General features: G+C 36.5%; 1 pseudogene; it reads left to right on the top strand.

Moving 5' to 3' along the window:
* The first annotated feature begins 7,050 nt into the window (after nucleotides 1-7,050).
* LOC119369959 (uncharacterized) lies at nucleotides 7,051-10,636 on the top strand (annotated as a pseudogene).
* The last annotated feature ends 5,750 nt before the right edge of the window (nucleotides 10,637-16,386 follow it).

Here is a 16,386-nt window from a genome sequence, read left to right as displayed (position 1 = left end):
CGGACTGTTCGCAGTCCGGAAGAAAATAGGCTTTTGAGCCTCAAAATTTGAGTGTTCACAATATGTTTATTGATTTCATTCATACAACACAATGAACAGCAGGTAAGATCATGATATTATCATAAGGTGTGATTTAAGGTTCATGTAAAGGAGTTATGAGATAATTAGAACTAAATTATTGATGTTTATGAATTAGAAGTTTATTCGTTGTTATAAAGAGACATTTACGTTGAAATTTACTGATTCTATGAGTATCAATGCTTTATGAAATTTGTATTTTAAGTTAGTTGCCATCGCGCTTTGTTTAGTATGTGAATTATGAGCACCACTGAGTTTTATACTCAGCGCGTCGATTTTTATCACGCGTAGGTTGAAGATCGTAGTTGATACTTGAAGACTTGAGGAGTACGTTCAAAGCAGAAGTGACTAACTTGGTCATAGTAGATTGAGAGTTGTAATATTAAGAATTATGGCATGTATTAAGATTTATGGCATGTATAATTATTATGTTTGTTAGAGATTAGGTGATTGTAAATATAATTGAAACATGTAATTATTTTGGTGTAAGTAGTTGGAGATAAGAATAATACTTATGAAATGATTGAAGATGAAATAGTTTACTATAGTTGGTATGATTAGGTCATGAAAGACTTGATATAGATTCTGAATGAAATTAATTGCTAGATATTAAATGCTATTGAGGATTTATACAATTATGAAAAGATATATAAAGTGTTATTGTGTTATGATGATTCTTTGGAGACGTTGGAAGTTTAGAGTGTAATTGGGAGTAGTTTATATTAATATTTTTCATACAGTATGATATCCGCATGACAGGACATAGGTTCAACCAGATTGTAGCGTCTCGGCTCGGTTCATTCGGGTTAACGGGTGGACCGGGAAGGGATGTTACACCTTATAAGGGTAAGAAAGCCATGATGTATTAAGTTTTTCCTGAAGGATCTTACTTAGAAAGTTTTTGCATTTCACCTAGTTATCCATATGGACCTATGCGGTCCCTTATCTAAGTCCATACGTTCGGATATACCTAGTTCGGCATATGGACCTAAAGCGGTCCCTTATCTAAGTTATCCGCTCGGACATATCTAGTTCTCCATATGGACCTAAGTGATCCTTTATCTAAGTCTATCCGTTCGGACATACCTAGTTCGCCATATGGACCTAAACGGTCCGTTATCTAAGTCCATTCGCTTGGACATATCTAGTTCACCATGTGGACCGAAGTGGTCCTTTATCTAAGTCCATCAGCTAAGGCATATCTAGTTCGCCATATGGACTTAGGTAGTCCTTTACCTCAGTCTAGTAGTTCGGACACAAATAACTCGCCAAAGTAAACTTAAGTAGTCCTTACTCGACGTTAGGAAATACATTATTATACATACATAGTTCGCCAATCTGACATGCATCTTTATGCATAAATAAATATTCAACATCAGAAAAATACTTAGGAGTATAAAAGCGAAAAGCACAACACATAAATGATACGTAGAAAACTTCCCTTCATCAACATAAAGGCAAAAGGGTTTACACAGGTCATGTTCAAAATTCTACTACAAGAGGATAAGTTATAAAAAAACATCTTGCCCAGAAGGTATATCCTCAATTGTGCCTTGCCTTTCAGAAGAAATAGGGTGGAAGTCGACTGACACATCAATATCTATCCTTGGAGTGGGCGAACCACCAACATTACGATCCTGTGTGGTATTGTCACCTTCAACATCTTCCTCCCCCTTATCCTCATCATGATATATATTGTTCACCTAACTCCAAGTTAAATCAAGGTGCCTAGTCTATAGCTCGATTAGAACATTCTTCCTAAAAGCTCAGACACGCCTTCGTCAGATCCTCTGCCATAGACCCCTCCTGGTCCTAAAGCCCTTATAGTTCCTCCTCCATCCCCTTTACCTTATCCTCAAGATCTTTATTCTTATTTAACAAGTCACAGTTCTCCTCCTTCAACTTCTCTAGATCGGCATCACGAGCGGCCAACCCTGCTTTATGTTGAGTCTCTTGCTCCCTCATAGATACTTCAGCACTTTCTAATGCATCCTCTGTTTGAATCTTCTTCACCTCCACATCAGTATAAGAGCCCTTTAGCTTGGTTATCCTAGCAGAGTTAATATTATTGGCATTTAAGGCTTAGAAAAGACTCTGATTTATAAAATCCTTCCTCGTTAAGTCATCCATGAAGTCAAGAAATGTGCATCAATAGGAAATAGGCAATGACGAGCCATCTCACGGTGCATTAGATTGTAAACTACAGTTAGCCCTGTACTTGCTCATAAAGTAAACTCAGATGTCCAACACTTCGCCAGCTCGAGGAGGAGGAGGAGAAACTGGGATGGATGCATCTCTTGGCCTCTTACAGCTCGGTTCGATGGGAGGATTAGTAGAAGTGCGCTCGACTTGAGGAGTCTCTAGAGTCACCCCTGGTTCGCTAGACTATGCCCCCTTCTCCAAACTACCTTTGTTTGATTTTTTCCTCATCGCCTCAGCCGCTTTTGAAAGTTTAGAACTCTTCACCGTTTTTGGAGCCATACCTACATAAAAAGAAAAACAAAAATTAAAAACTGTCAGTGTAAAGATCAAAGATGAAATACGACTAAGGAAAATATTTACCAATAGGGGAAGGTTTGGGCCTAATAGGTCCGCTAGGCTAGCAAGTCGGATAACCATTAGCAATCAACCGCTTTAGGTTAACAGACCTCAACCCTTTAGCTTTTATTAACTCCATACAAATCCGATCATAGGGGGTGGGTGAAGCAGGAAGATGGCGAAGTGGATCTTCCAACCACTGATTTCGGCACTCTAAACCTCCTGGTCATTTAACAATGAAAAATTTAGATTTCCAGTTCTTTAAATAGGAAATCTTGGGACTCTTGGAGAAAACATTGTATTCTTTCTTCGCCAAGAGAAAACAATGATCCTCCTTAGGGCGAACCGAGAAGTGATAGAGTTCTCGAACTGCCCGAGCTATTAAAATATGTCTAGCTTGGCGAGCCAACGCTATTAGACCACATAAGAGTCTCAAACTGTTAGGGTGTAATTGACTAATGGTGATGTAATCATTGAAAAATGATCTGAGAGGCACAAACAAAGGAAATCAAACCACAAAATTGGAAGCTTTCCTTATATATCATGATGGAGTCTTCATCTAGTAGCTCAGTTACCCTCATGGCTTCTGAAGGCCTAATCAATTTGTATTCTGGTGTAATACTGTACATGAAACATATGTCCCATAGTTCGCCCTTATTATTGTCAAAAGGCACTTCGGCAATCCTAACATTCTCTTTTCTACTATTGGCCTCGCCTACCCCCGAATCTATATCCTCGGTATTCTCATTGCCTGATTGATCAAGCGATATTTGGACATTCTCTTCACTGGAAGAACTCATAGTCCTAACTAATGAAAAAGAAAAAAAAAAGAAAGAGCTAAAATGTAAAAACTTACTTGGATAGGTTAGAGAGAGAAAGTTCTAGAGGGAGAGGCTCTGACAATCAAGAAGCAATAAGTGAGGCAAATGAAATGGGAGGAGAGCCTTATATAGATGAGGCGAGGTACTGAAGAGTCACCACATTAAATGAAGCAATTCTCAAAGTACCCCTCAACGGACGAACCGATGCTTCCTTTCCTCAAAACGAAGCTGTCCTTTCTCGACAGCTTTCACAGAATAGTATATATATATATATATATATATAATGAATAATAAATATACATAAATACATACAATAATACATTTGGATATAAAATGACTAAATAACTAATGAGGAGACTAGTGTTATTATACAATAATAATATATATTAAAAATAAAAATAAAAGGTAGTAGATTCCCAAATAAAACTCTAACTAACAGATAAACTAGGATTCCATTATCCTAATCCAACCATGATTATCTCTCCACCTGTAATGCCCTATTTTTCCTGTGTTGAAATAGTAGTTTATCTGTCTGTGAATAGTACTGTCGGTCCGGGAGTCGGTATTATTTTGGTCCAGAAAAATTTTTATATATGGTTAATATTTTATGTCACATTTTTGGAGCATGCATGCATGATTTTTATGGGTAGAAAGTAAGTAATGAATATTTTTGGAGAATTTTAGAGAATTAGTGAGTAGTAACTTAAGATGTGATATTAATTAAGGAAATTAGAGGCAATAGTTGTATGGATTAAATTTGAAATGGTGTTATATTAATTAAGGAAATTAGAAGAATTATTTTTATGGAGTAAATTTGAGAATTTTGTTGTGTTATATACTATTTTGAAGGAATTCAATTTGGAGAATATTTGTAGCCATTAGATTAGATTTACATTCAATCCTAGCCATCCAATTTTGGTGAAAAGACCAAACTACCCTTTAGTCAACTCCATTATTTGAGCAATATTTTTCTTCCTCTTCTTCTCCATCTAACGTGAACTTCATCTTCTTCTCCTCCATTTCACCTTTAGCCTCTCTTTCTCTTCTCTTTGTTTTCTCCATTTTCTACTTGAATAATTCACCAAATTCACTCCATTTACCTTGAATAAAGTAAGAAAATCTAGAGATTAAAGCTTGAGAAGGGGTTTTTAGGGATTAATTTCAAGGAATTTGGAGAATTCATTAGGTGAAGTAAACTTCATTATTTTTGGATTTAGAGTTTTCTTTTAGCATATACATACTTAATCATGCTCCAATTTCTTCTTTTCTTTGTTTTCTTTGTTTTGATTTTGAGTTTATTACATGTAGAGGGTGGAGAGCCTTCTAACAAAGATAAAGGCAAGACCAAGGTTTAAGGAGCTTTGATTTAAGTTGTTTTAAAGGTTTGTGTTCATAAACACACTAACCTTACTTCAATTTTTGGATTTGTGAAGTTTGTACTACTTTGTGAAAATTTGGGATTTTGTATGAAATGATTTGATTGCTGGAATTTGGTTGTATAAATGTGTTCTTGAGTGTTTTCTAAGCCTATCTATATGTTGAATTTATGAAGAACTTATTTTTCTCTTCTTCTTCCAAAAGTGGCAGAATTTTACCAAGGGAAAATGTTAATGGGTGTGTTTAAGGACTGTTTTTCTATTCGTTTTATTTTCCCTCTGTATTTGAGTCCTTCATGAAAGTTGTAGGTATACTTCTTAGCTTTCCAACCCATCCTCTTGTGTCCAATTTTGATATATATAGCTCACCTTATGACTAAAACATCTAAACTGACTCTGTTGTAACGTACCACATGCAGCAATAGATTGAGTGACTATTTTGACCACCATAATGGCAAGATTAGGTGTTGAGCTCTTCATGAGAGTTGTTACCCTGTGTCTTGAGATTTCCCTGGTGTTGGATTGGTTTAATTTGAGTGTCTGGTTACGGAGAAATTCAATAAACATTGGACTTGGTTCTGCTGAATCCGGTCTGGACTATTAGTCTGTGTTCCTAGCTTATTTTGCCTATCTTGCAGATGTTTCTGGGTTATGGTTCCTTCATAACAATTGTATAATTGTGTCTTATCGTTCTAATGAATCTAATTTCATTCAATTTGGAGATATATAACTCAAGTTATGTATTAAAAACTCAGCAAAGGTCAAGATTGCTTTTATGCTGGAAATTTCCAATGTTAAGTACTTTGGTTTAAGTATGAGATGTTTCATGAATGAATTCAGTTTAAATTCAGTTTTCATTGTAATTTTATGAATACTACAGAAAATAAATTTTATGAGCAATGGAAAGTCAGAATAAAAATAAGAATAAAAAAAATGGATTTTGGGCTCTAATATACTTGGTGTGAATTTGATGCGTGATTTGATTTTATTCTGTATGATGAGCATGCTCGGCATTTGATGCCATTTTGATAAGAAGCTATGATCATATGCTAAGCACGTGGGTGCCTTCTGTTCTGTTAGGGCGGACGCGCTCTATATGTTTTGAATCTGTTGGCGACCTAAGGCCATTCTGAATCTGTTCTGAAAACCTATCTGCTTCTTTTTCTCCTAAGTGTATGTGAGCCCTTGTAAACATATTTTTCAGGTAGCTTGGAAATAAATGATTATATGTTATTAAATGAATTGTCAAAGCAGGATATTACGTTACATGGTTTTCTAAATAACCAATATATGTATTGGTGTACTACAATTTCAAATAATGAATTTATGATTTGAACGAATAAAATATTAATAGTTTATTTGATCATTTTGTTATAAATGTAAATGTATATTAAAGCGTTAATGATTTTATGATTGTAAATCTTTTGATGAAAATTGATATTTTAAGTGTGTTGCCATCGCAACATTGGTTTGTTGTGTTTTATGAGCACCACTGCGTTTTATACTCAGCGCGTTGATTTTATCACGCGTAGGTTGGAGTCTATATTTGCTGATTGAAGACCAAAAGAGTAGCATCAGAGCTGAAGAGATATTTTGGTAGTTGATTAGTGTGTTATGTAATTAAGTATTATGGCATGTATAAGTAGTCCATTTTTGGAGACTCTATTATGTAATTTATACTTTAAGTATATTATTGGAAATTAATTGGGTGTATTTATTGGAAGATAAACTTGGAACTTATTTATTGGAACTTAATCTAATTGATGCATACGAAAATGTTGTAGTTAGACCTTAGAAGAGTGTTATTGTGTTGTTTTTGGCGTTTGATGGGGTTTGGAGTTTTGAAATTGGGAGTGTTTTGCATTCACTTGTTTGTCAATGTCTATGTTTAGGGGAAACTCTTGCAGTTTTTCTGTAGGTTTCTCCCAAATCATTTTTTTTAAAAAAAAAATAACTACTTGTTAAACTTGTGATATTAAATCACTTCTAATTCATACTAGGATTTTCTGATTTATATTTTAAGTTAAGACGGTGCCTCCGGCACCGAATGTGACATCCGCCGTCGGGTCTCTCGGGACTGGGCGGAGGGTGTTACATTTAGTGGTATCAGAGCCTAGTTTAGGTGGTTCTCGGACTATATGCATATAGAGGAATAGTTAAGTTTAATACATGCCATAGTGGTTTGATTTAGAACTTCTCTCTGATGCGAACCTTTTGGTCTTTGTAGGAGTTCAGTGATGTCTCAACATCAGTCTGAGGAGGAGGTGGATAGTTATGTTCCTCATAGTGGTGGTGTCCCTGTTGGTCATGATGCTAGTGGTGCTGTGGGTTCTGATGCGGAGCACGCCTCGAGAGTGGGGCAGGCTGCTGCAGGTCCTGCGGGGCCTAATCAGGATACGTTTGTTCAGCAGTTAGTTGCTGCTTTGAGGCAAGTAGCGGGAACTGTTCCCCAGGCTCCAGCTGCTCCAGCCCCTATTCCAGTTCGTCCCCCTATTGAGAAATTGAGAAAATATGGAGCTGTTGAGTTCAGGGGTAGCAGGGATGATATGGCTTCTACGGCCGAGTATTGGCTCCAGTCTTTGGAAAGGATATTGGAGCAGATGCAGTGCTCACCTTCAGATAGTTTAGTTTGTGCCACTTCGTTATTAAGGGAGGAAGCTTATCAGTGGTGGGAAACAGTATCACAGACAGTCAGTAAAGAGAAGAGGACTTGGGCATTCTTTCTGTCTGAGTTCAGACAAAAATATATTGGGGAGCTGTACATGGACCAACGTAAAGCTGAGTTTTTAGAGTTAAAACAGGGCAAAATGACTGTGTCTGAATATGAGAGAGAGTTCATCCGGCTAAGCAGGTATGCCGTGGAGATGGTTCCTACTGAATCAGATAGATGCAAGCGTTTTCGTAGAGGGTTGCATGATGAATATAGAATGCATCTGGTTGCTCATCCTCATAGAACATTGTCTTCTCTGGTAAAGGCAGCTTTAGAGCTTGAAGAAGTTAGGAATGAGCAACAGGCTAGACGGCAACGGAATCAGCAGGGCCAACAAAAAAGGCTTCAGGGTATGACATCTGGACAGACTTCTGGGGCTCAGTCTAGCAGTAAGAGGTATAGAGGTGCATCACAGACTTGGTCTAGACCGATACAGAGACCTGGACATGGTCCTTATGGTAGAGCAGCGTCAAAGACCACATCTGTTGCTAGTGGTGGAGGTACTGCATGGAGCAATTTACCGACATGTACTCATTGTGGTCAGAGACATCCTGGAGTTTGTAGGAGATTATCTGGGGCATGCTTTCGATGTGGATCTACTGAGCATATAATTTGAGACTGCCCTACTTTGGCTAGTTCAGCTCCACAGGTCGGGAGGTCAGCTTCCTTTATTCCGAGAGGAAGAGGCAGAGGCCATGGCGATATAGTAGGTTCTAGAAGTCAAAGGCCAGTTTCAGAGACAGTGGACAAACTTGAGTCCAGAGCACCTGCCAGAGCGTATGCTATTAGGACTAGGGAGGAGCAGGATGCCCCAGACGTTATAGTTGGTATATTCTCTATCTTTGATCTTTCTGTATATGCTTTGATTGATCCTGGCTCTACGCATTCATATTTATGCATACATGTGGGTAGATTGGATAATATGCATGCTGATATGTTAGAGCATAGTATGAAGGTTACTAATCCACTGGGTCATAGTGTGATAGTTAATCGGGTGTATAGAGCTTGTCCATTAGTAATATATGGCCATGTATTTCTGGGAGATCTGATAAAGTTACCTTTCCGGGAGTTTGATGTGATATTAGGTATGGATTGGTTATCTAGACATGGAGTTATGATTGATTGTAGACTGAAGAGGATTACACTCCAGACTTCATCTGGTGAGGAGATTGTAGTAGTGGGTGAGAGGTCGGATTACCTCTCTAATGTTATTTCTGCTTCTACTGCTAGAAGACTGATCCAGCATGGTTGTGAGGCATACTTAGCCTGTGTACTTAGTCCAGAGTCAGAATCCCCTGGTGTACATGATATACCCATAGTATGTGATTTTTCGGATGTGTTTCCAGAGGAGTTGCCTGGGTTACCTCCTCAGAGAGAGGTTGAGTTTGGTATTGAGGTCATGCCTGGTACTGCACCGATATCCATTGCTCCATATCGGATGGCTCCTACTGAGTTGAAAGAGTTAAAGATACAGATTCAGGAGTTACTTGATAAGGGGTTCATTCGTCCTAGTGTATCTCCATGGGGTGCTCCAGTATTGTTTGTAAAGAAGAAGGATGGATCACTTAGATTGTGTATTGATTACAGACAACTTAATAAAGTTAAAGTGAAAAATCGATATCCATTGCCTCGGATATATGATTTGTTTGATCAGTTGAGAGGAGCTAGCGTGTTCTCAAAGATAGATCTGAGATCGGGTTATCACCAGCTGGGGGTTAAGGAATCAGATGTACCTAAGACTGCTTTTAGGACACGTTATGGTCACTATGAATTCTTGGTAATGCCGTTTGGGTTGACGAATGCTCCTGCAGTTTTCATGGATTTGATGAACCGGATTTTTCATCCTTACTTAGATCAGTTTGTAGTTGTGTTCATTGATGATATCTTGGTATATTCTCGGACTAGAGAGGATCATTATCACCATTTGAGAATTGTACTTCAAATATTGAGAGAGAGACAGTTGTATGCTAAGTTGAGTAAGTGTGAATTCTGGTTGTCTGAGATTACTTTTTTTGGGTCACATTATTTCTGCTGAGGGTATTAGAGTTGATCCGAAGAAGATAGAGGCAGTGCTTCAATGGAAGCCACCTAAGAATGTTACAGAGATTCGGAGTTTCTTAGGATTGGCTGGTTATTATAGAAGATTTATAAAGGTATTTTCTCTCATTGCAGCTCCTTTGACTAGACTTCTTCAAAAAGATGTCAGATTCGAGTGGACTGATAAATGTCAGAATAGTTTTGAGAAGCTTAAGACGATGCTTACTGAGGCTCCAGTGTTGACACAGCTAGTTTCGGGTAGACCGTATGATGTGTATAGTGATGCTTCGCATAATGGATTGGGTTGTGTGCTTATGCAGGAGAGTAAGGTAGTTGCTTATGCTTCTAGACAGCTTAAACCACATGAGAAGAACTACCCTACTCATGATTTGGAGTTAGCAGCTATAGTCTTCGCTTTGAAGATTTGGAGGCATTACTTATATGGTGAGAAATGTCATCTGTATACAGATCATAAGAGTCTCAAGTATCTGCTTACTCAAAAGGAGCTTAATCTGAGACAACGTAGATGGTTAGAGCTGCTTAAAGACTATGACTTTACCATTCATTACCATCCAGGTAAAGCGAATGTGGTAGCAGATGCACTTAGTAGGAAATCCTTGGTTGCTTTATGTGCTATGAATACTCGATTATCTGTAGCTAGTAATGGTGCACTTGTGGCAGAGCTTGTGATTAGACCTAGCCTACTTCAGCAAATTCGAGATGCACAAAAGGATGATGAGACTATTGCCTTGTGGAAAGACCTAACCAGAGAGGGAAAGAAAAAGAGATTTATGATTAAAGATGACGACTGCTTGTACTTTGGGGACAGAATTTGTGTGCCTAAAATTTCAGAGTTGAGAAAGAGTATCTTAAAGGAAGCTCATAGTAGTCCATATGCTATGCATCCTGGCAGTAATAAAATGTATCAGGATTTGAAATCACAGTATTGGTGGCCGGCGATGAAGAGGGAGATCACAAATTATGTGTCGAGGTGTTTGACATGCCAGCAAGTTAAAGCAGAGCACCAGTTTCCTTCCGGTTTGTTACACCCTACTGCTATTCCAGAGTGGAAATGAGATAAGATTACAATGGATTTTGTGACTGGATTGCCTTTAACTCCTAAAAAGAAAGATGTTGTATGGGTAATAGTTGACAGACTAACTAAATCAGCACACTTTCTTCCTGTTAAGACCGATTTCACCATGGAGCAGTATGCAGAGCTTTATATAGACGAGATAGTGAGATTACATGGAGTTCCTTCATCCATCATTTCAGATAGAGATCCGAGATTTACTTCTAGATTTTGGAAGAAGCTACATGAGGCCCTGGGTACCAAGCTGAATTTCAGCACAGCTTTTCATCCTCAGACAGATGGTCAGTCAGAGCGGGTTATTCAGATTTTGGAGGATATGTTAAGAGCTTGTGTTATTGAGTTTGAGGGCAGTTGGGAGAAGTACATTCGACTTATCGAATTCGCCTATAATAACAGTTATCAGTCGAGTATTCAGATGGCCCCTTTTGAAGCGCTCTATGGTAGGAGATGTAGGACTCCATTATGTTGGTCAGAATTGAGCGAGGGCAAGATGGTAGGTCCAGATTTGATTCAGGATACAGAAGAAAAGGTCAAAATTATCAGAGATCGATTGAGAGCAGCTTCAGATCGTCAAAAATCTTATGCAGACTTGAAGAGGAGAGATATAGAGTATGCAGTGGGAGATAAGGTTTTCCTTAAGGTATCTCCGTGGAAAAAGATATTGAGATTTGGAAGAAAGGGTAAGCTTAGTCCTAGGTTCATTGGTCCATATGAGATCATTGAGCGTGTGGGTCCAGTGGCCTATAGACTAGCTTTACCACCAGACCTGGATAGAATCCATAACGTTTTCCACGTATCTATGTTGAGGAGGTATCGGTCCGACCCATCACACGTGATATCAGTTGAATCTATTACTATTGATCCAGATTTAACTTATGAGGAAGAACCGGTGAAGATACTTGCTAGGGAGGTCAAGGAACTAAGGAATAAGAGAATTCCTTTGGTAAAGGTTCTTTGGAGAAACCATAAGACCGAGGAAGCCACATGGGAAAGTGAAGACATTATGAGACAACAGCATCCTCAGTTGTTTAATTCAGGTGAATTTCGAGGACGAAATTCTTTAAGGGGGGAAGAGCTGTAATGCCCTATTTTTCCTGTGTTGAAATAGTAGTTTATCTGTCTGTGAATAGTACTGTCGGTCCGGGAGTCGGTATTATTTTGGTCCAGAAAAATTTTTATATATGGTTAATATTTTATGTCACATTTTTGGAGCATGCATGCATGATTTTTATGGGTAGAAAGTAAGTAATGAATATTTTTGGAGAATTTTAGAGAATTAGTGAGTAGTAACTTAAGATGTGATATTAATTAAGGAAATTAGAGGCAATAGTTGTATGGATTAAATTTGAAATGGTGTTATATTAATTAAGGAAATTAGAAGAATTATTTTTATGGAGTAAATTTGAGAATTTTGTTGTGTTATATACTATTTTGAAGGAATTTAATTTGGAGAATATTTGTAGCCATTAGATTAGATTTACATTCAATCCTAGCCATCCAATTTTGGTGAAAAGACCAAACTACCCTTTAGTCAACTCCATTATTTGAGCAATATTTTTCTTCCTCTTCTTCTCCATCTAACGTGAACTTCATCTTCTTCTCCTCCATTTCACCTTTAGCCTCTCTTTCTCTTCTCTTTGTTTTCTCCATTTTCTACTTGAATAATTCACCAAATTCACTCCATTTACCTTGAATAAAGTAAGAAAATCTAGAGATTAAAGCTTGAGAAGGGGTTTTTAGGGATTAATTTCAAGGAATTTGGAGAATTCATTAGGTGAAGTAAACTTCATTATTTTTGGATTTAGAGTTTTCTTTTAGCATATACATACTTAATCATGCTACAATTTCTTCTTTTCTTTGTTTTCTTTGTTTTGATTTTGAGTTTATTACATGTAGAGGGTGGAGAGCCTTCTAACAAAGATAAAGGCAAGACCAAGGTTTAAGGAGCTTTGATTTAAGTTGTTTTAAAGGTTTGTGTTCATAAACACACTAACCTTACTTCAATTTTTGGATTTGTGAAGTTTGTACTACTTTGTGAAAATTTGGGATTTTGTATGAAATGATTTGATTGCTGGAATTTGGTTGTATAAATGTGTTCTTGAGTGTTTTCTAAGCCTATCTATATGTTGAATTTATGAAGAACTTATTTTTCTCTTCTTCTTCCAAAAGTGGCAGAATTTTACCAAGGGAAAATGTTAATGGGTGTGTTTAAGGACTGTTTTTCTATTCGTTTTATTTTCCCTCTGTATTTGAGTCCTTCATGAAAGTTGTAGGTATACTTCTTAGCTTTCCAACCCATCCTCTTGTGTCCAATTTTGATATATATAGCTCACCTTATGACTAAAACATCTAAACTGACTCTGTTGTAACGTACCACATGCAGCAATAGATTGAGTGACTATTTTGACCACCATAATGGCAAGATTAGGTGTTGAGCTCTTCATGAGAGTTGTTACCCTATGTCTTGAGATTGCCCTGGTGTTGGATTGGTTTAATTTGAGTGTCTGGTTACGGAGAAATTCAATAAACATTGGACTTGGTTCTGCTGAATTCGGTCTGGACTATTAGTCTGTGTTCCTAGCTTATTTTGCCTATCTTGCAGATGTTTCTGGGTTATGGTTCCTTCATAACAATTGTATAATTGTGTCTTATCGTTCTAATTAATCTAATTTCATTCAATTTGGAGATATATAACTCAAGTTATGTATTAAAAACTCAGCAAAGGTCAAGATTGCTTTTATGCTGGAAATTTCCAATGTTAAGTACTTTGGTTTAAGTATGAGATGTTTCATGAATGAATTCAGTTTAAATTCAGTTTTCATTGTAATTTTATGAATACTACAGAAAATAAATTTTATGAGCAATGGAAAGTCAGAATAAAAATAAGAATAAAAAAAATGGATTTTGGGCTCTAATATACTTGGTGTGAATTTGATGCGTGATTTGATTTTATTCTGTATGATGAGCATGCTCGGCATTTGATGCCATTTTGATAAGAAGCTATGATCATATGCTAAGCACGTGGGTGCCTTCTGTTCTGTTAGGGCGGACGCGCTCTATATGTTTTGAATCTGTTGGCGACCTAAGGCCATTCTGAATCTGTTCTGAAAACCTATCTGCTTCTTTTTCTCCTAAGTGTATGTGAGCCCTTGCAAACATATTTTTCAGGTAGCTTGGAAATAAATGATTATATGTTATTAAATGAATTGTCAAAGCAGGATATTACGTTACATGGTTTTCTAAATAACCAGTATATGTATTGGTGTACTACAATTTCAAATAATGAATTTATGATTTGAACGAATAAAATATTAATAGTTTATTTGATCATTTTGTTATAAATGTAAATGTATATTAAAGCGTTAATGATTTTATGATTGTAAATCTTTTGATGAAAATTGATATTTTAAGTGTGTTGACATCGCAACATTGGTTTGTTGTGTTTTATGAGCACCACTGCGTTTTATACTCAGCGCGTTGATTTTATCACGCGTAGGTTGGAGTCTATATTTGCTGATTGAAGACCAAAAGAGTAGCATCAGAGCTGAAGAGATATTTTGGTAGTTGATTAGTGTGTTATGTAATTAAGTATTATGGCATGTATAAGTAGTCCATTTTTGGAGACTCTATTATGTAATTTATACTTTAAGTATATTATTGGAAATTAATTGGGTGTATTTATTGGAAGATAAACTTGGAACTTATTTATTGGAACTTAATCTAATTGATGCATACGAAAATGTTGTAGTTAGACCTTAGAAGAGTGTTATTGTGTTGTTTTTGGCGTTTGATGGGGTTTGGAGTTTTGAAATTGGGAGTGTTTTGCATTCACTTGTTTGTCAATGTCTATGTTTAAGGGAAACTCTTGCAGTTTTTCTGTAGGTTTCTCCCAAATCATTTTTTTTAAAAAAAAAAAATAATAACTACTTGTTAAACTTGTGATATTAAATCACTTCTAATTCATACTAGGATTTTCTGATTTATATGTTAAGTTAAGACGGTGCCTCCGGCACCGAATGTGACATCCGTCGTCGGGTCTCTCGGGACTGGGCGGAGGGTGTTACACCACCAATATAAATATTCTCAATTAAGCCTATAAAGAGCTAATTTATACACAATTTATTACACCCCAAATTTTGAGAGTTTAACAAGTTTGTACTAAATTTGCTAACCCATTAATTGAAGCTTTTACTTATGTTATTTGTGCAATGTTCACTCATTGCATGTGCGGAGAAGGCATGTCTGGCCCAATATGCTAAAGGTATGTTTAGCAACCATTGAGCATACCTTCCCCTCATTTTTTTCTTGAATGTTCTTCATATGTTGAGTGAAGGTATATTCAAAACTTGCCTTTGCACATAACCAAAACTCTTATCTTAATATAACTCCAAGGAATTGTTTCTTGAAGTTCATTAGAATGTGCTAGTAACAACACTTATGAAATGCATTTGGAAAGCTTTAATCAGGTCCTAAACGATGCAAATAAGTATAGGTCAGTGATTTTACAAATGAAAATCAAAAGCAAAAAATCATAATTAGCTCACTGTTGGTCTATCGGTTGTAAAAGTCCAAGGCACCCCTTCATTACTAGCACAAATGCATAAACTCAAGCAATCAAGGAAGAAATTCCATATTGATGTGTTCTTAAATTGAACTATAATACCTAAAGAGAATAAATCCTTTTTCCCATCTAGTATTACTGCACTTAGAATACAACCACTAAAGGGTCCCTTTAAATGGCAACCATCTAGCCTAATAAAAGGTTGCAACCTTTCAAAATCCAAGCTTTATTGCCTCAGAACATATAAACAAACTACCAAATATTAAAGGTTCCTCCTGGATGTAGTTTCAAACTTAATAAATGTACCTAGATTTAACTTTTTTTTAAGAAGCTATATACTGTTGGAGCTGGTTATAGCTTTCTTTTTAGCACCCTATAGCTTCCTCTTTTGTTGCATTCCTAGCCCTATCAACGCACCAATACCCAGGCTCAATTCCCCATTTCTTTTTTAACTCAGCATGCATCATCTCTATACTCATACCAAGATCTGATGCCAATTATTCTTTTAGCTTTTTCTTAACCCGCTGTATATTTGCATTTGGATTTTTTTTTTTCGCAAGAGGTTTGATGCAAATGTTCTCCAATTTTAGAGTTTTAAAAATGAAGTTGCATTTATCAGGCCCAATGCTAGCGTGAACTCTAAAAGGCATCCTTCTTCTAGGCAACGAACAATGACTCTCTCATAATTGTTCTTCACCATCTTTATCAGGTAGCCTCCTTAGACGACATAGTCTTGTAAAGCATCCATACATCTTTTAACATCCAGGAAAACTTGCCTAACCTTGAATCAATTGCTCCCATCTTCATTTGCCTTATGGAGGTTTTCATACATGTTCTTAAATTGATCCTTTTTATTCCTCTTTCTCTTCATCTTACTTGATACATCTTTTATATTTTTATCAGATTCTAAATTGATTGATTTGTCAACATCAAAACCTAAGGTAAATTATACTAATGGTCACCTAAATTTACATTTAATTTTATAAGGTCGCTTAACTTTAATTTGTTAGTTTTTAGTCACTAAACTTTGATGTTTATTTTAACGATAGGTCACTTACCGAAATACCATCATCGGAATTACTAACATGGCATTAGAAAATAAAATATTTTTTTTTTCTAAAAAATTTGTATTTTCTCCTAATAAATTAATTTGAAATCTACCTATTAATTTA

Source organism: Jatropha curcas, chromosome 8, assembly GCF_041381405.1.
Source record: "Jatropha curcas cultivar XTBG-Jc1 chromosome 8, XTBG_Jcur_1.0, whole genome shotgun sequence".
Classification (NCBI taxonomy): Eukaryota; Viridiplantae; Streptophyta; class Magnoliopsida; order Malpighiales; family Euphorbiaceae; genus Jatropha; species Jatropha curcas.
This window is presented reverse-complemented; position numbering and strand designations above follow the sequence as displayed.